The sequence below is a fragment of the Scylla paramamosain genome, chromosome 21 (assembly GCF_035594125.1).
Source record: "Scylla paramamosain isolate STU-SP2022 chromosome 21, ASM3559412v1, whole genome shotgun sequence".
Lineage (NCBI taxonomy): Eukaryota > Metazoa > Arthropoda > Malacostraca > Decapoda > Portunidae > Scylla > Scylla paramamosain.
This window is the reverse complement of record NC_087171.1, coordinates 18,563,870-18,585,766: the sequence shown is the minus strand read 5'-3', so window position 1 is coordinate 18,585,766 and position 21,897 is coordinate 18,563,870. Positions and strand designations below refer to the sequence as shown.

At 46.7% G+C, this 21,897-nt stretch overlaps 2 protein-coding genes across 19 annotated transcripts in view; one reads left to right on the top strand and one right to left on the bottom strand.

Moving 5' to 3' along the window:
* Positions 1–21,897, top strand: part of LOC135111165 (T-box transcription factor TBX20-like) — a 160,030-nt gene that overhangs the window by 94,763 nt on the left and 43,370 nt on the right. The window lies entirely within an intron of this gene.
* LOC135111169 (sucrase-isomaltase, intestinal-like) overlaps positions 1–21,897 on the bottom strand; it is a 195,758-nt gene that overhangs the window by 153,615 nt on the left and 20,246 nt on the right. For 3 of the 12 annotated variants that reach the window (XR_010273579.1, XR_010273578.1, XM_064024230.1), the window contains exon 2: positions 17,803–17,894. The gene's annotated coding sequence lies outside the window, so the exon portion shown is untranslated. Of the gene's footprint in view, positions 1–9,919; positions 11,688–12,019; positions 12,790–16,490; positions 16,586–17,802; positions 17,895–21,897 lie in introns of those variants that run through there. The other 9 variants (XR_010273582.1, XR_010273585.1, XR_010273580.1 and 6 more) reach the window with 9 other exon arrangements.

Genomic DNA, 21,897 nt, shown 5'->3' with positions numbered 1-21,897 from the left:
AGATATGCACTATTACTATACTGTACGACACACACACACACACACTTGTTAAGGAAGCAAGCACAGTCATACCATCCTCATACACACACACACACACACACACACACACACACACACACACACACACATCTGGCCGCACAGCACCAGGAGTATCGGCACACATTGGCCGGTATTCGGGTGAGGGCGCCCTCCCCGGGGACAAAAACAGAGGGGGCCGCCGTATCACTAACTGGCGGGGTCGCTCAAGGTATAATTTCTGGCCTCATAATTTAGTTTTCATAATTTCCGGTGCGGTGTAATGGCAAGGATCGCCTCGCTTCTTTCCCGCTTTATTTACCTGCCGGCGGCGTGGGTGAGGTTTGCCCCGAGGGAGGAGGAGGAGGAGGAGGAGGAGGAGGAGGAGGAGGAGGAGGAGGAGGAGAAGAAGGATCTAGTCTCCATCGCGTCAATGTTTCGGTTTTATCACGCGTAACAAGAACACAGAACGAGGCAGGGCAGCGCAGTGAGTTCTGGTGTGGTGGCAGTGGTGTAGTGTGTGGTGTGTGGTGTGCAGCGGGGACGGGCTCAATCTGTGCTGTGCTGGTGAGGTGGTATTTGTGGTGGTGGCGGTGGCGGCGGTGTTGCATGGGCGGGTGGAGTGGCCTGGGGTGGGGTGTCAGGGAAGTGGCTAATGCCTCCACGAATTACTGGCTATTGCAAATTGGTAATTGTCGTGTTGGTGGCGGCAAGACCCACGGTGGTAATGTCGCGTCGCGGTAATGAATAGACCCCGCCGGTACTAACTCAGGCGGAGGGTTAGCGGCGCGCACACCCTGTCCGCCCCGTGCATGGCGAGCCCCGCGGCGGGAGGAAAGAGGCAGCCCGAGGGTATGGAGACAACGGGTGTAGGAGGCAGCCCCGCGGGTACAGATAAGACAGCAGGCAGCGCGGCGGTGGAAAGTGTGCAGGGAAGGGAGCAGCTGGCTGGAAACAAAGCGACAGTGAGGGAAGCTGCGACAGTGCAGTCCTCCGTCATGCAGGTTGTGTCCGCGGTATTGCAGCGGGGCGAACAGAAAGGCTTCACGTGTGCATTGCGCGAATTCAACCTGTCGGCACCAGCAGCACCAACCACCTGCCCGCAGACGCACAAAGCAAACGTCCCGCATTGGTGTGTGTGTGTGTGTGTGTGTGTGTGTGTGTGTGTGTGTGTGTGTGTGTGTGTATGGGAGGTGAACAATACGAGGTGAATCCTTCCAGGGAAACAACAGGGTGTTCGCCTCACGAAGCTTTGGCCGCGATGCCACGAGCTGTAAATTTTAATACCTGCACTTGACGTGGCCCATAAAAGTCGGGAATGCTAAGTAGGGAGACTCGCGGGTGAATAACAAGCGCAGCGCCGCCCCGGGAATCAAGACGGATGGCTGCGCGGGGGAGCGGCTTGTCTGGGGTGGAGGAGGCGGCCGTAAAGTGGCGTTTCCCCAGCTATTGTTTCCCCCGTAAGACACAAGACGGCCGGAGACGACGGCAATGAAGCTTTATGGCGCTATACTTGTGAAGGTGGGAGACGCTAAAGTCTGCCAGAGTCCAGCTTATGGAAATATATGACGACCGGAGTGCCGCTGTGCGCCAGGTGGCTCAGTCATCACACACACGCGCGCGCCAACTACCGCCTCATCCCTCCTCCTCTCCTCACTGCCTGCGCCGCCAATGCCTCCGCCGCGGCTGCGAGGTGACGCCGGCTGCCGTGTCCTTCCTCCGGGGACATCAATCCCTCTCGAGATGACGTTCTTCCGGAATAATGGAGATAAAAGTCTACCATAATGAAGGTTTTATGGCGGCGGCCGCGGCGGGTCCGGCGAGCAGGGTCCTCGCCGCGCTCCGTATATAATCAGCCGAATTTAGCCATTTCAGGGCATAACGGTCATATTACTGTTGGCATATCCAGAATATATTTACCGCCGGGTTGTCGCCGTGACGGGGCGTTAGATCAGGGATTCCAAGTCACATCTAAATATAATCCGTTTGAGGCCCAGCCGCCCGCCTCCCGCCACCAGCGCCGCCACTCCACTTTTCATAAGCTAAAAACGACAGAAAATGAATAAAACAACGACTCTTAGCTGGGGAAATCCTCCAGGTGGCTTCCAGGGGTGTGCCAGGTGGCATGGGGCGCGGCACGCCACCCGTGGCCCGCTGGGGCGCGCCGCTGCACCTCGCTACATAATGCAAGGCGGCGCGGCCCAAGCCTCGCCGGAGGACACATGACATGCAGAAGACCCGCTGTCAGGGGCTCACCGCGCCCCCGCCAAATAAACATGATAAAGCATCTCATTTTCTTGTTGAGTCGAGCTCGTGGGTTTTGTGCAGGAAGGAAAAAGGACGCCAGGTGAAACACAGCGCCTTTGATCCTTGGGGAGGGTTGCGTCCCGTCCCACACACACACACACACACACACACACACACACACACACACACACACACACACGTATGAAAAGTCTAGCATTTTTTTTTTACTCTTTACTTTCTCACTCGGTGCTGGAAGCATTTACATTTTAAATTAATTTCCACCCTCGATTATAAAAAAAAAAAAGAAAGAAAAAAACTTTCACCCGGTGTCAAATTAATCCAATTCAGGAGTTGGACCGTCGACAGCCGCGGTGCTTCAAGTTGGCGAGGGAAGGAAGGGTCGCCGCCACTCCGTCGAGACTTGCATCAAATCAACCTGAGCTGCCGAAGGAACGAGTCCATGTGTCTCGCCAGATGTTTTTTTTTTTTAACCTCTTACTTGAGAATCCTTGCCTCTTCTTCCTCCCTGTCCTCTTCCTCCCAATACTCCTACTCATGATTCTCCTCCTCCTGCTCCTGCTCCTCCTGGTCCTGCTCTTCCACCTCCTCCACCTCCTGGTCTCCACGCCACCACTCCCTCACGTCCTGCAGAAGCCAGCGTCGAAGTAAGCCAATGATTCCCCCTCGGCCAATACCGCCCCATCTGTCATCAGTTTACGGGCGCAATATCGTATAAACATGACAAAATATCACAAAAATCTCCCGCCGAAATACCCCCTTCGGATTTTTCTATATATATACACGAAATCCAGACGCACACACAGACTGGAAAAAAAAAAAATATCCATGGGCCCCCCGCAGCAAAATAATCAAATCACAAGCTCTTCCCCATCACTATCGCATCTGCCATTGGTCGTCTCCGTTACGACACGGCGCGGCCCTGACTTGGCCAATAGGCGGGCGAGCAGCTGGGCCAACGAGGGGGGCAATCACAGGGCCAATTGTGTCATCACCCAGGGTCACACGGGGGAGGGAGGGCCGGAGGAGGGAGGGCCGGGAGAGAGAGAGAGAGAGAGAGAGAGAGAGAGAGAGAGAGAGAGAGAGAGAGAGAGAGAGAGAGAGAGAGAGAGAGAGAGAGAGAGAGAGAGAGAAAGAGAGAGAGAGAGAGAGAGAGAGAGAGGTGAGACAGAGGCAGTGCGAACCCTCTATAATTGTGTTCTCTCCGAGCGATGTAAAATGCTCGTCGGAGGAGGAGGAGGAGGAGGAGGAGGAGGAGGAGGAGGAGGAGGAGGAGGAGGAGGGAGGAGGAGGAGGAGGACGAGGAATGGGGGAAGAGAGGGGAAGGGGAAGGGGAGAATATTTTTGGGGGGTGTTCATATCTGTTATGGTGTTACTGGGGGAGCTGTGACCCCCTGTTGATGGTGCTAGGGGAGGGGAGAAGGGAGAGGAGGAGGGGAGGGTGGGAAGGGTCGCGGCACAGTCTGGTTACACGCTGTTGCCACATTTAGGTTTCATTACGCTTTTATTCCTTGCTGTGTGGTGTATTAGCGTGGTAAGGGAGGGAGAGAGGGAGAGGGAGGGACGGGGAGAGGGTGAGAGCGAGAGTGAGAGAGAGAGGAGGAGGAAGAGGAGGAAGATAACAAGGTCGAGGTTGACAAGACTGCTGTGTTGTGTGAATATTATGTATGTCTTGCTTAATACACACACACACACACACACACACACACACACACACACACACACACACACACACACCACACAATGAAGTAATTAAATTCAAGGCTGAAGAAGTGTTCTAATATGATCCTGTTTTTATTATGTCATGATGTGTGTGTGTGTGTGTGTGTGTGTGTGTGTGTGTGTGTGTGTGTGTGTGTGTGTGTGTGTGTGTGTGTGTGTGTGTGTTTTCCAGCCAGTCACTCCCCAGCTTCCTAATCCGTGGGCAGTGAGCGACCCGCACGTCAGCACCACAACATGAGCTCACTAGGAAGACATGACATGAAAGAAAGTGAGAGAAAGCCAAACAAAAAAAAATTGAATAAAACATGCAATTTAAAAAGATTAAAAAATGAGAAAAAAATATCATCAAGAATCTTTCAGAACTTGAGACGAAATCTGTAGAATGTTCATTTTTTTTTTCATTGTCGACTTTTTTTTCCATCGCTTTTCTTCAATGCGATGGATTAAGGACACAGGGAGAGAGAGAGAGAGAGAGGAGAGAGAGAGAGAGAGAGAGAGAGAGAGAGAGAGAGAGAGAGAGAGAGAAGGGAGAGGATACATGTGGGACGTTCTTTGGTTGCATTTCAAATTACATACCACGATTTCTGAAAAAAAGATTGCGTGGGGGGACTTAATTTTTCGCATCCCCCTTTGTGCATGACGAGGTTAAGCATCTTTTGGTATTGCGCAGATCAGGGTGTGCTCGTCACTTTTTCTTTTTTTTACTTTCTTTTATTTAGTTTGCTCTTTCAGTATTTTCTTTCCTTTCCTACTTTTTATTTCAATCCTTGGCAGATGTTGGTTGTATTTTTTCCGCGCGCGTGTGTGTGTGTGTGTGTGTGTGTGTGTGTGTGTGTGTGTGTGTGTGTGTGTGTGTGTGTGTGTGTGTGTGTGTGTGTGTGTGTGTGGTGTGTGTGAGCGAGAGCGAGAGAGAGAGAGAGAGAGAGAGAGAGAGAGAGAGAGAGAGAGAGAGAGAGAGAGAGAGAGAGAGAGAGAGAGAGAGAGAGAGAGAGAGAGAGAGAGAGAGAGAGAGAGAGAGAGAGAGACTACACCTTTATCGCTGGTGTTATTAAGTTAGCAAGGCGGCCGCAGCCTCCGCCGTGATGGAGAGAAACGTGTAAATAATTGAGTCTCCCAGGTTAATACCGTCATCATCTTAAGTGTCCCCGGGCAGAGAGAGAGAGAGAGAGAGAGAGAGAGAGAGAGAGAGAGAGAGAGAGAGAGAGAGAGAGAGAGAGAGAGAGAGAGTGGCAGAGGGAGGCAGGCAAACACATAAACAGACTAAGACACACACACACACACACACAAACACACACACACACACACACACACACACACACACACACACACACACACACACACACACACACACACACACACACACACAATGGCAGAGCAGAAATGGATACTTGAATAAGGAAACAAATAACCAGCCCAAGACAAAAAGAACATGCATAATTAAAAAAATATCCTGTTTTGTTTAATCTTTCACTACTAAAAAAAATAAATAAATAAATAAAAAAACACTTCTCTATTCACATAAACACACAGACAGGCAGACAAAACAGAGACACACGAACTGACGAACAAGATAAAGGAAGGATTCAAGAAAGGAAGGAAGGACGGACGTACAGACGCCGCAACATCCGCAAAACCGGAAAACTCACCATGAAATTTGTAACACCTCAATTTCTGATGCCGGTAACTAATGCATTAATCTACGAGCCGCGATGAAGCAGGTTGTCGGTGTGAAGACTGGGTGTTCACTGCTACGTGGGGAGAAAAGCAGGGAACGAGTAGTGGCTTGAAGAGGAGGGAGAGAAAGATAGAGCAGAAACAGAGACCACATGAAGAGGGAAGGATGTTAAGAAAAGAGTAGAGAAAAGGGAAGATACAGAGAATAGACTACGATAGGGATAGGAAAGGAGACAATAGAAGTAACAGTTTGGGGAAAGGAAAATGCGAAAGGAGACATGAAGAGGAGGGAGAACGATAGCAAGACGAAAGGAGATGGAAGTAGGAATAAAACTGGACAAAAACATAAAGAAAGAGGGAGAAATTAAAGATAAAAAACAGAGGAGGTGGGACCGGAAAATCAAAGTAGAGGACAGAGAAAAACGGAGAGATGAAGGGAAGGAGAAAAAGTGACGGAGGGATGAAGGAAAGGAGGGAAAGGAGGAAAGCGGGAGAGGGGGAGGGTGGACTAAGAGCTCCCTCACTCAGTCACATCTTGGCGTTTGATATTATTAAATTCTCGACAGCAGGAGAGGGTCGCCGTGTCCCTCCTGCCGAAGGCCACCAATTAGAGGACCATCGGGGCGACATTAGCACTAATATCACGTATCAAACCACCTAATGGAAATCACCCAACATTAAACTTCCGACGGAGGGGAAGGGAAGAGAGAGAGGGAGAGAGGGAGAGGGAGAGGGGAGGGAGGGAGGGCGAGGAAGCGTGATATCCGACAATAAAAAGATGTATGCCTTGAATTATGTCGCATTAGGACACCCCGGCGGACTCTGATGGCTGTTTAATGTAAAGTTTATCAAGTCTAATCAAAGTGAGACTGGTGGAGAGATGACCCCCAGGAGACGCCGCGCTCATGTGGTGGTGGTGGTGGTGGTGGTGGTGACTTATTGTGGTGGTCGTGTGGTGTTGAATGGAGTAGATTGATAGCGTAAAAAAAGCACTACCACCACCACCACCACCACTACTACTACCACCACTTTTCTTCACCACCACCACCACCACCACCCCATCTCCTTTCACCATCGCCACCACCAAGAACAATTTTCCTCCTACCTTTCTTCACTCTTAGCCTCTTCACCACTACCACCACCACCACCACCACCCACCACCAGCAGGCTCAGCAAAACACTACGGACCCCACACACCGCCTTTCACACTTGCTGACTCACTGTTAAAAAAGGAAAAAAAATAAATAAATAAATAAAAATTGAGAGAAAGAGTAAGACCACAAGTATTTACTCAACCAGATGTTATAATATTAGGTGGTAGTAGTAGTAGTAGTAGTAGTAGTAGTAGTAGTAGTAACAGTAGTAGTCTCTCTCTCTCTCTCTCTCTCTCTCTCTCTCTCTCTCTCTCTCTCTCTCTCTCTCTCTCTCACACACACACACACACACTAAACACCTCACACGACATTTGTTATCGCACTTTACTCCACCAATTAAGCCGCTCATTACAGCTACCTCATATCTGTCTGCATCCACGTAATGACAGGTTGTGTGTTTGTTTTCATCGTTTTACTAACACATTCACATGCTATGACGACCCTTAACCCTCTCCCGCCCCTCCTTCCACTCATCAACACTCATCTTTCCATTCTCTGCTAACACTTCAGTTTCTTTACCATCCCTTGCCTTGATCCCTTCACTGAACTAACTAGATATCATCACCACTTCTTATCCTCCACGGACTAGGCAAGCAGAGGCAGGCACAGACAGGAGGTAAGGGAAACAAAGGAATAGACGAGAAAGGATGATAGCTAGCAAATTAGCAAGCAAAGAAAGAAAGCAAGGAAGAAGATAAAAGGAGGTGGAGAAGAAAATGCATATACAAGGAAATAGACAGAGGAGGATAAAAAAAAAAGAAGGAAAAGAGAGACGAATAAAGATATGTGCAATGGAATAGACAAGAAATGATGATAGCAAGAGAAGGAACAAGCGAGGAAACAAGGAAACAAGCAGTCAGGCAAGCAGGTAGGCAGGTGGGGTGGGCAGGCTAGAGGGCAGCAGGAGGCATAGAGATAAGCATGCAGGCAGACACGGAGGAGTGGCTGGCGAGGTCTTGGCGCTAATCTATTTTTCGTCGACCCGGAAACTGCACGTAATCTTCCCGAAACGGGCTTATCTTTGGGGGGACTTATGCGAGGCCGACCTCCGAAATTAGCAGGTGTAGCTCACGGCCCCCGCTACCTTGCATTTCATCGCCGCCTGCTAATCCCCTGACGGCCTCCACTAATGAGCTACGTAGGCTGCTTCCTCCTCCTCTTCCTCCTCCCCCCTCAGTCTACCTCCGCCTATCACCCCGCCGATGTCTCCGCCACCTCCTCCCTCTCCTGCTTCTCCTCCTCTTTCTCCTCTTAGTTCTCTTCCTCTACTTTTCCTTTCAACACCAATGTCACCACCACCCAAATACAGTGAGGTTATGATACGCTGCATACAACAACAACTACTACTACTACTACTACTACTACCAACACCACCACTACTACTACAAAATAAAAAATATCACTACTACTACAACTATATACTACAAGTACTAACATATTTCACACATCCAACCTTTCCTTCTTCCCCTCCTCCTCCTCCTCCTCTTGGTCCTTCCCATACATCACCTCCTTCCTTTATCTAACCTTGAGTCCCCAACACACGGTGGCAGAAGGAAGGGGAGGCGCAGGGGGAAGAGGAGGAGGAAGACACATCAGCGCCGTGTTTACCCTGACGCGCTCCGACCTCGATCATTACGGGAGATTAAGGAAAACACATAAACCAAAGTGACGCTAATTGTGGCCCGGGATCTTGTAATTTCGCGATTAAAACCGAAGATTATATACTGCCTGTCGGTAGAGAGAGAGAGAGAGAGAGAGAGAGAGAGAGAGAGAGAGAGAGAGAGAGAGAGAGAGAGAGAGAGAGAGAGAGTTGCTTTTTTATATTTATTTTTGTAAACCATTCGAATTTTCTCTAGTTCATCACTTGTTCTTCTGTTCTCTCTCTCTCTCTCTCTCTCTCTCTCTCTCTCTCTCTCTCTCTCTCTCTCTCTCAAACACTAAATACTTCATGCAAAAAATAAAACTTTCACCTAATGTTTGTCTTTTTTCTCTATACTATTTCAACTTGCTCATAATTCGATGTTACTTCTTCACTATCTCAAAACACTCATAATAATCTTCATTCAGAGTCGCTCACTTTTAATGTTATCTTGGCCCTTCAATTTCCTCAATTCTTTATTTCAACAAGTCTCACTGATTTCTCAACTCCCCTACATTTATTGCTTACTATTTAGTGACTCAGAACTCCTATAATACTCTTTCACTTGGAAGGGTCTTTCTACTGCACATTATCCTCTTTAATCCTCCGACTTCCTATGTAGTATCCTTCCCTTATTCCCTAAACTCTCTTACTTTTATTCAGTATACACAAAACTCCTATATATTCACTTAAGATCATTCACGTTTCTGTATCTAATTACCTTTATTTATTTAAATCTACCTAACATATCCGTAACGTCTCTCTCATCCACCTCCTCAGCTCCTTTAATTCTAGTGTCCAGCTAAAACTCCTTTATTCACCTAAGATCACTCACGCTGCTGTATCTAATCACCTTTATACATTTAACTCTACATAACATATCTGTAGCATCCCTCTCACTCGTTCCCTCAGCTCCCCTTATTCTGGTGTCCCTCATCTTGCCGTTCGCCACCTTCGTAATCACGTCAATACCAACACGGCAGCGCTTCGGTCCGACACATGAATATTCAAGTGGCGCCGCATCACGCAATAAGGCGCCGCCGCTTCGAGGTCCAGCTGGAGTTGAAATTGCTCCACCTCCCGACACTTTATACGACACTGTGTTCCCCCGATGAGAGCAGAATTTAGTGTGGTGTGTGTGTGTGTGTTAGGGAAGAGAGTAAGTTTGGATCAATAGAAATGTACGGAACGATTTTTTTTTTTTTTAACTGTGCGTAAGTAATGTTCTTGTTTTAGTTGTAGACTTTTGAGACATGACGGACACATTGCGTGATTTACATATTAACTGGCTAACTAACTAATTGATTAACTAATTAACTAAATAACTGACAAACCATTTAACCAACTAACTAACTGAATAACTCACAAACTGATTATCCCATTGACTGCCTGACTGGCCAATGCAATATACAACGCCGACATACTTGGACAAACAGAAAGAAACAAGAGGTGTGTATCAGTAAACATAGTAAATATTCATACAATAACTGATGGCTTTCTGCTGCAAACAAACGTGCTTACTTTGAAACACTGTAAGAGACTGATAACTGAGGAAATGTTTAGTTGAGTGCAAGGGAAAATATCGATAAACAGTAAGAAAGTGGAAAATTATAGAGCCGAAAGGAAGGTAGTACGTGAAATGGATAAATGAAAAGATAGCAACGAAAAAAATATATATATATAATAACACATCGAAAACCAAGACTTAAAGAAAACAAGAACACTCACAGAACACGAAGACTTGAGGAAAGCAATAACACTCATACTGCAGAACACCACGGGTTTAAAAACAGAACATTTACACTACAGAACACCAAAGAGAAAAGGAGAACAACAACACTCATACTACAGTGAACCCAAACTTGAGAAAACACCACTCGCACCACAACACCAAAACTGAAAGAACAACAACACCCATAACAGAACACCAAGAACAACACCTGTACATCCTCAACACCTGAAACACACCTACAAAACAACACGCAACTTCCTTTTCTTACGTTCAAGTTGCTGTTATGAAGCACAAGCCCCGCCACCTGGCCTGACTTCACTAATTAATCGAGCACACCTGGTCATCCCTCCTTGCTCGCACCTGTCATCACGGCCAGGTAATCCCCCACACAACATCGCCTCCCCGCACCAATTAGCCGGTAATCCCATTTTTTACAAGCCATCTCCCAATTGGTTCTCTCTCTCCCCCACCTGAGGAAAGAAAAAAAGATACTTGGATATTCGCGGAAAGAAAGGGCCAAGACTATAACCCGATTTTAGACGTAAATGTAAAGAAAAAATAAGGTAAAAAGAGAGAGGGAGAGAGGGAGGGAGAGTGGCTTAATTCGATTGAAAGTTAAACGTCTATTATATCTTCTCTTTTTATGTCCTAAGGAGGGAGGGAATGAAGGAAGGAATGAAGGAAGATGGAAGAAAATAAATGAATGAAGGAATGAATGAAGGAAGGTAAGGAGGAAGAAGAATGAAGTGAATGAACGAAGGAAGGAAAGAAGGAAGAAAAGAAAAAGGTGTGTGTATGTGTGTGTTTTTGTTTCAGATTGGTCTTTGTAGTACTATTCCCCCCCCCCCTCTCTCTCTCTCTCTCTCTCTCTCTCTCTCTCTCTCTCTCTCTCTCTCTCCTGAGCGGTCATTCTCCCTTTTACAACCAAGAACCAAAAACCTTAACAACCAAGTATTTCTTTCACAACGATGGACGGAAAGGAGGAGGAGAGAAGGAGGGGGAGAGAGAGAGAGGTGGGGAAAAGGAAGGGGAAGGGAGAGGGGGAAGGGAGAGAGAGAGAAGCTAATCCTTGAAGTAGGGAGGGATGGCTGGAGGAAGAGAACAAGAGAGGGGAGAGAGAAAGGGAGAGATACGTGAGGGAGGGAGGGCGAGAGGGAGGGAGAGGGAGAGGGAAGGAAGGAGGGAGAGCTAATCCTTGCTCTGATTGGCCACTTTATTACTGCCGGCACCCAGATGCTGAGGAAGACTCCCTGCCCTCCCCCCTCCTGCACTACCCTCCCCTTCCATGGTCTTCCCTCCCCTTTCCACCCTGCTTAATGGCGTGCTGAAATTAATGGTAGCGCTCCCCGTGACGGTGTTGGTGGTGGTGGTGGTGGTGGTGATGTCAGTGGTAAAGTGGTTGCGATGTATGCACGGTTTTCTCAGGCGCCCAGGGTCGAACCTCGGTCTTGTAGTCAGTCGCATTTCCTCCAGCAGATTTTCTCCTCTTGAATATTTTTTATACGAATGTTAAGTATCCGAGCAGGAATACTAGCTGTTTAACTATTTGCCTGATTATCACACTAATTAATGGCTGACGATGTATACAAATGCCTAACAAACTCATAAATCAACGATACCACTAACTATATAACTATCTATCACAATAAAAACAAGTAAATAACACGGTAAGTATCTATCACACTAACAAATATATTCACGACCTAAACCACTGAAGAACTACACCTAATTAATGAACTACCTAACTAACTCACAATATGAGCGTCCCGTATGACCTGTGACTCGCCGCCATGTTGTTCCCGGTAGTGCGTGTCTTACCTGAAGGCCGCCACACACATGTCACGGTTTGGGAGTGACACGCGAGCCATGCTAAGACACGCATCCATGTACCGTGACTTTATGTGCAGCGTGTCGGGTCCTTGAGATCACCCACCCGACGCCCCGCGCACCACCACTCACGCAGGAGGCACAGGCGAGGAAGTGAGGTTTTATCTATTCCTGAAAATGTGGCGATGTTTAAATGCAAGGGAGCTGTTATCGTGACTTCCGGTGCCTAGGGAAGGAAAATGGTGGACGCGACTAGTTTCCTCTACTCACTGCCTTGTTTTCTTTCATTCGTGTGTCGTATGATCTTAGAATATTTGAGTTGTTAGAGTTGCTTTTCGTATTCACTTCAGTTTAGTTCCTTCTTTCATTCGTGAGTACTCTGATCTTCGAATCTTTTAGTTGTTAGAGTTGGTAACCTTTCGTAATTACTGTCTTGTGTTTTGCGCTTTCTTCCATTCTTATGTCCCCTGATCTCCTTAGAATCTGTCACCTTTTTGAGTAATCTTTCGTATCCACTTGATGTTCTGACACAATCTTAAGGCCAGTTGAAAAAAAAAGATATATATATATACTCTCTTAATTTCCATCCTGCAATTGTGTCCTAAGGTGCTGTGTAATGTCAATGACTAGACTTGTATAGGCACCAGCGTTCGAGGGAGTAAGGTAACGTGATGCCGGAAGCCGCTGAGAGAGCTACACATTAGAAGCTCTGGCTGTGGTAATTGCAGTGTGAGAGGCAACGTGCTGATTTTGGAATAGAGCTGGAAAGTAAAAAGGATAAAAAATAAATAAATGAATAAATAAAATAAAATAAATAAGGAGTGTTCATGGCGTCAAAAGTAGTTGTTTGATATCAGTTTGGGAATATAATGATGATGATGATGATGATAATAATGATCGTAAAAGATGAATGTAAAAGACAACAACAACAAAAAGAACTACAACAAGAATAAGAAGGACGAAGACAATGAAGACGAGGACTACAACAACAACTAGAAAGAGGAGGAGGAGGAGGAGGAAGAAGCAGTCGACAAGGAACAGTCGTAGCCGTCGTTGTTGTCGTCGTCGTAGTCTTCGTCGTCGGAAGAGGAGGAGGAGGAGGAGGAGAAGAAGATCGCCTCCCTTCCCCCGTGTCGTAAACAGGAGCCCCCGTCAAGTCTGCGCCAAATCTCCACGTTGCAGTAGTTTTGCAGGACAATTAGGTCTAACAAGGGGCCAGTCGCTCGTTATTCCGCGGCTCAGACCGGATTTACCTAACTCCCTAATGACCCTTACAGAGACGACCCCCTCCCCGCCCTTCTTGTCCCTCCTTCCTCCCTCCCCCGCTGCGCCCCGCCAACCCAGGAAGCTGCCGGCCTGTCGAGAGCTGTTACGACCTGATGGAGGATTTTGTTTAAGACCCCGAGTGCCTTCTCTCTCTCTCTCTCTCTCTCTCTCTCTCTCTCTCTCTCTCTCTCTCTCTCTGGAACGGTGTTACGGTGCAAGGAGGTACTGTGATATACTTCTACTGAAACTCCAGCATCAATAAGTTCAGGATATCAACACAAATCAATGTCAACGCAAAGGCACTGGAAAACAAACAATATGTTGAGAGGAACAAGTGAAAAGGATAATACTGCAAGCAAAAATTTTATGAACAGACCAGTATGAACGATTCAGTGTGATCAGCGTCTGTGTTCCATGTAAACCTGATAGTGTCATGTGTTTTTGTTCTTCTGGACGTGTTAACTGCATTTCTTCTTCGTCTCCTCCCCTCCCGCGTTGTCGCCCTTATTCCGTCCATCTCTCTAATGCAAAATTCAGTCAGAATCTTCACTCTTTCATTCCTTTCACTTGTAAACTCTGTGATTCTCTACCCGTCTATGTTATTTCCTCCTTCCTACGAAATGAACTGCTTGAAAAGAGGAAAGACGACGCGTGGTACTTAACTGGTTTTGGAAACTACTCCTCGAGACAACTGACTAAACACTTACGCCATTTATCTGTATTCTTGTTCCTTGACACGTAAAGAAAAATGCATTGTTTGAGGGTTTATGTAAATTACCTCGAGTGTTTATGTACCTTACACACACACACACATACACACACACACACACACACACACATCTCTTAAATGCCACGGAATCCACCACTTAATAAAGAAAAGAAAGAAAGCAAGAAAAAAAGAAACACCAGCCGAGCACATACGTGAGTCACAGCCGCGCATTAAGACGAATAATTTTTACCTGCGCACTGGGAGAGAGAGAGAGAGAGAGAGAGAGAGAGAGAGAGAGAGAGAGAGAGGGGTGGAGGTCTACTGGGGTTGCCCTGTGGACCTGGAGCAGCCTTTTATTGCCGCTCGCGTAATAATGAGCCAGCCAACTCAAAACAACGCCATTAGGAGGCCGGCTGATCGGGACCCGCCGGTGTGGTGTGCTAAACGGCGTCTCTCCGTCCCCCGCCACGAAGGGAAAAAAGAAAATAAAACTGTGCAGGGAGGAGGAGGAGGCAGGGTACTGGGAGAGCTTGTTTATGGTAGAAGGTATATGCGTGTGTTTGGGGGGGGAGGGAGGGAGGGAGCGAGGGAGGGATGTGGTGGTCGTCTCTCTCTCTCTCTCTCTCTCTCTCTCTCTCTCTCTCTCTCTCTCTCTCTCTCTCTCTCTCTCTCTCTCTCTCTCTCTCTCTCTCTCTCTCATCTCTCTCTCTCTCTCTCTCTCAAAAAACAAGTGGATGGTCTGGTCTACAGTTTCACAAGTTTCCTCTTAATTACCTTTTTACGCATTTTTTCCCTGGATTTTTTTTATTTATTTTTATTTTTATTTTAGCAGAGCATTAGGAATATTTTACATTACACGTGAACGGCAGAGGAAACATTGGTGAATTTCTTTTACCATACGGATAAAAATATTGTACAGTTTCCTCTTATGATTAGCAGAGATAGTTTACTCCATCTCACCCCCAAACTCACATGATGCTGTCCCCTCAACACCTCACGCTCTCACCCCCACACTCACATGATGCTGTCCCCACAACACCTCACGCCCTCATTGTTGCTGCATCCAGAATCTTTCCCACCCTTGTATGGTTAACAGAAACAGTTTACTTCAATCCATCCCACACTGTACTCACACGATGCTGTCTCTTACCCCTTATGACATCCCACGCCCTCAATGTTGCTGCATAACTCTCTCTCTCTCTCTCTGTCTCTCTACCGATGACTGGTTACTGACCTATGCACGTATTTACTCATTATTCTTAACAGTGCGGGCGGTGTTGGTGCGTTAACACGTGCTGGCGCCGGAAGAACCGAGCACGTTAAGGCGAGAATGTTGGAGCGAGCAACTCCGCTTGTGTCTGAACACCTGCTCTTAATTAGGTCGTAACGTGCGTACACCTGTCGTTAAGTGGAGAGAGAGAGAGAGAGTTCCTTATTACATAAAGAACTTATCACAATTGTTACGTAAAAATTCTTTAAATTCAATTTTTTTACAAAATTTTGGACGCAGGTCCGGAGCTGTAAAAAATTGAAAAAAATTTCTGATAAGATTTTTTCATTGGAGGTTATAAATGATTAAATCAATAATTGGAGAAGAAGAATAGGGTTATATAAATTATATATCTATTTAAAAAGTGTGTTTTGTACTCGTCGTAATTTTTTATAAAAGGTGAAATATGATTTTTATCTGTACCGTACCTTAAAAAACTCAAAAGACTATTTTTCATATGTATTATAAGTCCTTTTTACATAAAGAACTTATCACAATTGTTACGTAAGAATTCTTTAAATTCAAATTTTTTTCAAAATTTTGAACGCAGGTCCGGACCTGTAAAAAAAATTGAAAAAAATTTCCGATGAGATTTTTTCATTGGAGGTTATAAATGATTAAATCAATAATTGGAGAAGAATAGGGATAAATAAATTATGGAGAGAGAGAGAGAGAGAGAGAGAGAGGAGAGAGAGAGAGAGAGAGAGAGACACATATGTACAGATTAACATATGAAGAGAATGAAACATACAAAGATATATGAAAAAAAAAAAAACAGCAACAACAAGAACTACCAATTATACAATACTACTACTACTACTACTACTACTACAACCACCATCATCACTTAAACACACTCGAATATGTACTACCAACAATACATCACATCCTGGCCCTCCCCCAACGCGCACACACACACACACACACACACACACACACACACACACAACATCTCCCAACCTTCCAGAAACCACACACACAATCACCACCACCACCACCACCACCACCACCATTCACAGTACCAGCAGCAGTCTTTACCCAACCACAACCAAAGCAGCAGAGTTCTAAGCCTCGCCGTACCAGCATCGCCAGCCATTCCCAGCATTGGCTCTCCTCTATCGCCTCCCTGATTTCCACTGTCTCCCCTAAATGGTTCGGGTATGTTCACACGAGCCCCGGGTCCGTCCGGAAACCTTTCTATTTGTCCTTTTATTTACCATGGAATCAGATGCGCGAGTCAATTATCAGAGCGGCGCAGGCAAAGGGGCGGGAGCGGCGGTGTGCTGGGGAGGGAGTCAGCGCTCGTGTGTGGCTGCGGGGTAAGGGTGAGAGTGGGGAGTGGGAAGGTCCAGGGTTGCGTCCAGCGGTGACGGTCAACACAGCCAGCGGGGAAATATGGCATTATTATGAGCATGAAATTATGTTTGGTATTAATTGGTCATTTCCATCTCTCTCTCTCTCTCTCTCTCTCTCTCTCTCTCTCTCTCTCTCTCTCTCTCTCTGTGTGTGTGTGTGTGTGTGTGACTTTATTTGCGTTACAAACTCAAGATTTCAAATAGTTTGCATGTAATTTGTGTGTGGTTTTTCTGCAATCATCTTTTTTGTTAAGTTATACCAAAATACTTCAACTTGGGGAGAGAGAGAGAGAGAGAGAGAGAGAGAGAGAGAGAGACAGAGAGAGAGAGACAGAGAGAGAGAGAGAGAGAGAGAGAGAGAGAGAGAGAGAGAGAGAGAGAGAGAGAGAGAGAGAGAGAGAGAGGAAGGAAGCAACTCCCACCCGCCCTTCCCATTACGAACTACGCGCAAAACATCCATCGATTACGATTTGTTTCGGAGATAGAGAAGGGCGATCGTTGTCCTGGGAGGAGGAGGAGGAGGAGGAGGAGGAGGTGGAGGAGGAGGAGGGAGGATATGAGCAAATGTGCACGGATATGTAAAAATGATCGACATTAATGGAATAACGTGGCGCACACGCACACACCACACACACACACACACACACACACACACACACACACACACACACACACACACACAGTTTCAGTAAGGTCTTCCTCATAAACAGTTCACTTAATATCCTAATTTACATCGTTGTCTCCCCTCCACCTGTGTGTGTGTGTGTGTGTGTGTGTGTGTGTGTGTGTGTGTGTGTGTGTGTGTGTGTGAACGAGTGCTTCTACATCACATCACAACACAAAAGCACATCAAACAAAGAATATCACTCAGGCAGTTAATCTATATTCGTTTTTTTTACACAGTAGCAGTAGTAGTAGTAGTAGTAGTAGTAGTAGTAGTAGCAGTAGTAGCAATAAACGACAGAAAACACAACTGACAGACAGACAAAAGGATAAGAGATTATGATTAGACACTGCACTACACACCGCCACGATCTGCAGAACAGCTGGGCAATGGCGTCTGTTATGGTCTCGCCGATTAGGTTAAGCAGAGTCCGCGGTAATGGCCTGACACACACACAAACACACACACACACGGTTCTCTCCCCTTGTCAATACCTCTTATACCACTCACCCCCTTAGTCACACAGTCACCCATGTGCTACGCCGTCACTTCTTGTTCACTTCACAGATTCCCAGCTATTGGTCTTCTTCTCTCAGGGTAATCTATAATGTAAAGGAAAAATTCAGTATTGCGTAGCTGAGGCAAAGATGAGTGTGATAATTTCAGAGGACAGACGCACGTACAGACACACACAAGGAGAGAGAGAGAGAGCTAGCCCGTCCATTCGTTTACCTGCCCCCTCTCCCTCTCTCCCTCTCTCTCTCTCTCTCTCTCTCTCTCTCTCTCTCTGCAACATTCGATCACGCTGCCAGCCCGCGCCGCCAGCCGTCACCCCGACAAGGGCGACACCAACCAACAAGGAGAGAAGAAAAATTATACTACACGTGATAAGAAGCCAAGTCTTGCTTACTGACGTTTTTCTGGTGTTGTTGCGTCTGTTTCTTAAGTGTTGCCTTGCTTTTAATTTTTTTTCTTGTTGCTTTTGTATGTTTTCCTTTTTTTTAATTTTATTGGCGTATCGTTGTTTTTTTTTTGGCATGTTTTGTTTTATTTCATTATATTTTATTTTTGTTTATTTTGAGGGAGGCATTTCTTGTTCATTTCTTGTTTTTTTTATTCTATTTTTTTTTTATCTTTTGTTCTTTGTATGTCTTAATTTTTTAATCACATACTTGTCATCTTGTTTTCTTCCTTGCATTTTTTTTTTCAATTTTAATCCTCTTTTTTATTGCTGTATTTGTTCCTGTGTGTATTTTCTCTACATTTTATTTATCTTTTTTTTTATCTTTCGTCGGTTGTTGGTCATGTTGCGTATTAAAAATTAAGTAAAGTACACGGTGGGATTCGAATATAAAGTACACGGTGGGATTCGAACCGTGTCTCTCTTACCTATCGTACAGTAGAGATGGGCGAAATATTTATCCACACAGCCGTACGAATTTGTAAGACTTGTATCTCTCTCTCTCTCTCTCTCTCTCTCTCTCTCTCTCTCTCTCTCTCTCTCTCTCTCTCTCTCTCTCTCTCTCTCTCCGTTCCTTCCTTCCCTCCCCAAGGGCTGTTTGCATTTGCCGGAACATTAATTTCCCGAACAGTTTAGTCGCATCCAAATTAAGTTGTGCAAGGAGGAGAGGAGGGGAAGAGAGAACTTTCCTCTCTCTCTCTCTCTCTCTCTCTCTCTCTCTCTCTCTCTCTCTCTGGAAAAGGATAAACAACTCAGGCATAAGTGTGAGCCTGCCGCGTCCACACACACACACACACACACACACACACACTCCATAATCCCCCTCGCCTCCGCCACTCAGCCTGACAGGTAAGCAAACAGCAGAGTAAAGTCGCCGGCCAATCTAGACTCGAGGCGTCCCATCAAATAAGGTCCATTTTGCCCCCACGACCCTCGCGGCCTCAACCTTCCTGAACCACTGGGACCTGACGCCGAAGTCTTATACGCCCCGCCTTCCTCTTACTACTCTCTCCCTCTTCCTCTCACTCTCTCTCTAACCCCTCCAGCAGCCTCCGCGAGAGATCACAATGTAAACTAATGTGAATCCGTCAGAAACAGATATTATCACACTTAAAGACAAATTACAGTGTTGTGGTTGGGGTGGTGGGGCAGCAGATGGGTAGAGGAGGGAGAGGATGGATGCATGGGAGGGTATGTGGGTGGTTAGTGTCTGTGTCTCTGTGTGTGTGTGCTGGAGGGGAGAGGTCTTGTATGGTGGTGGTGGTGGTGGTGGTGGTGGTGGTGGTCAGGTCCACATACAAGCATAGATACACACGTTTTGAGAGAGAGAGAGAGAGAGAGAGAGAGAGAGAGAGAGAGAGAGAGAGAGAGAGAGAGAGAGAGAGAGAGAGAGAGAGAGAGAGAGAGAGAGGAACCTGCAAGTGTTTTGAGGGAAAGAAAAGGAAAAGAAATACAAATATAAATACAGTAAAAGAGGAGGAAAGAAAAAACAAACAGGTAGGGGTGGGAGGGAAAAGGTGAGGCAGAGGAATGGAGGAAAGGAAGAAGGAAGGGAGAGAAGGATGGTGAAGGGAGGGAGGGAGGGAGGGAGGGAGGGAGGGAGAAGTCAGTCCGCCAGGTCGAGAGAGGTTGGGACGGGCTCAGGGACAAATTGGTTATTAAATGGCTTTAAAGTTTTGACAAGCGTATGACGTGTCGGCCGCTATCACTGTGTGGCGCGGAGTGCGGTGGTGGCGGCTGCGGTGCTGGTGGTGGTGGTGGTGGTGGGATGTCTAATGCCTGACTCCCGCACAATTCACGCGCCAGAACTCCACTTTACTTAAACACCGTCACAACTCCACCAGAAAGTCCCTCATGCAAGTAACAAATCTCTATCAGTGTGACCAAAAGGGGAGAATACTAACATACACCACCACCACCACCACCACCACCACCACCACCACCACCGCCACCTACACGCTTGCTGATTTAAAAATGAAAGAAGAAAAGTCGAGGCAGGCGAGCAAGAGCCTTGAAATTTTACGGATGAAAAAGGTGTCGGGTCGTCCTTTTCCCTCAACATACAAATGCTTCCTCTCCTCTGCCTCCTCCTCCTCTTCCTCCTCCTCCTCTTACTCCATTCCTCTCTTCATCTGCCTCCACATCCACATCCACATCCTCCTCCTCCTCCTCCTCCTCCTCCTCCTCCTCCTCTCTCTCTCCTCCTCCATCGGCCTAATGCAACTCAACAAACCAACCTTCACCCTCACTTCCTCCTCCTCCTCCTCCTCCTCCTCCTCCTCTAGTCACCTCTAAGAGTACCGCACCTCCACATGTTCGTCTGCCTGTCTGTGTGTCTGTCTCCCTCAACTAGACAGGTAAATTCGGGGTGTTTAGTTCGCTCAATGCATGCATTAGCGCACACACACGCACACACACACACACACACACACACACACACACATACGGCGTCCCCTCTCTCACCCTCCCGTCACCTCCAGCGTGGGACGAGCCATCACCTTCCTTCCTACCTGTCCTGCCTCGCTCCCTCGTCAGCGGCGCGCGGCGGGGCTGACACTAAGCGCTCCTAACATAACCCGCACCAGTGTAATCTCTCCCAGGCGGGACTGTAACTTAACCCGCGCTGCGTCAAGTCAAGTCATGGCTGCTCCCCCTCCCAACCACCTTCTCTCTCTCTCTCTCTCTCTCTCTCTCTCTCTCTCTCTCTCTCTCTCTCTCTCTAGATTTTCATTATTTATGTCATCCTCTTGTCTTGGTGTTCTCCCTTCCCTTCTCCCCTTCTCCTGAGGATGCTGAAAAAGAGAGAGAGGAAGAAAGGACACGCAGGAAAAGAGATGGAGGAGATGCACAAAGAAATGCAAGGGAAAGAACAAATCTGCAGACCAGGTGACACACAGAAGGGTGTTTTATGAATAAGTACACTATGTAATCTAAAGTAAGAGAGTAGGGACAGTAAAGATGGAAGCTCCTCCCCACAGACTGTTAATTCCTTCAACTTGATGCTAGTATAAAAAGGAGGAAAATCATGCGACAAAGAAAACTACGTACATGAAAATTCTTAGAGCAACGGGTCTTTCTCAGAAGCTCATCAAAGCACAAACACATCCACATCCTAACCTAACGTAAGCTAACCTAACCTGACCTGACCTGACCTAACTTAACCTAACCTAACCTAACGTAAGCTAACCTAACCTGACCTAACCTAACATCGCCCAAGTCACTCCCACAGTACGAAACGAACCTACGAAAAGAACAGGAAAGACCCAATGCCCTCCACACACCATATGATGAAACAGTAGTGCAATATATCAATTTATTATTATCTACACCCATATTGTAAAGACAGACAAGAGAAAACATTACTGAGTCCTGAGAAGAATGCCAAGTAGGGAAGGGGATGAAAAAAATGCTAAACCTTCCGAGGAGGGCGCAGCGAGGAACCTTGCGGGACGCCGGAGTGGAGTATTAAAAGGCCATTATAGCGACATAAAACGCTACCAGTTATTTACATAGTCTTGGCTAACACATCCCCCTAATGAACTGGGGCCATCACGCTCTGGATGCCTCTCTCACCTAGCGTGCGTGTGTGTGTGTGTGTGTGTGTGTGTGTGTGTGTGTGTGTGTGTGTGTGTGTGTGTGTGTGT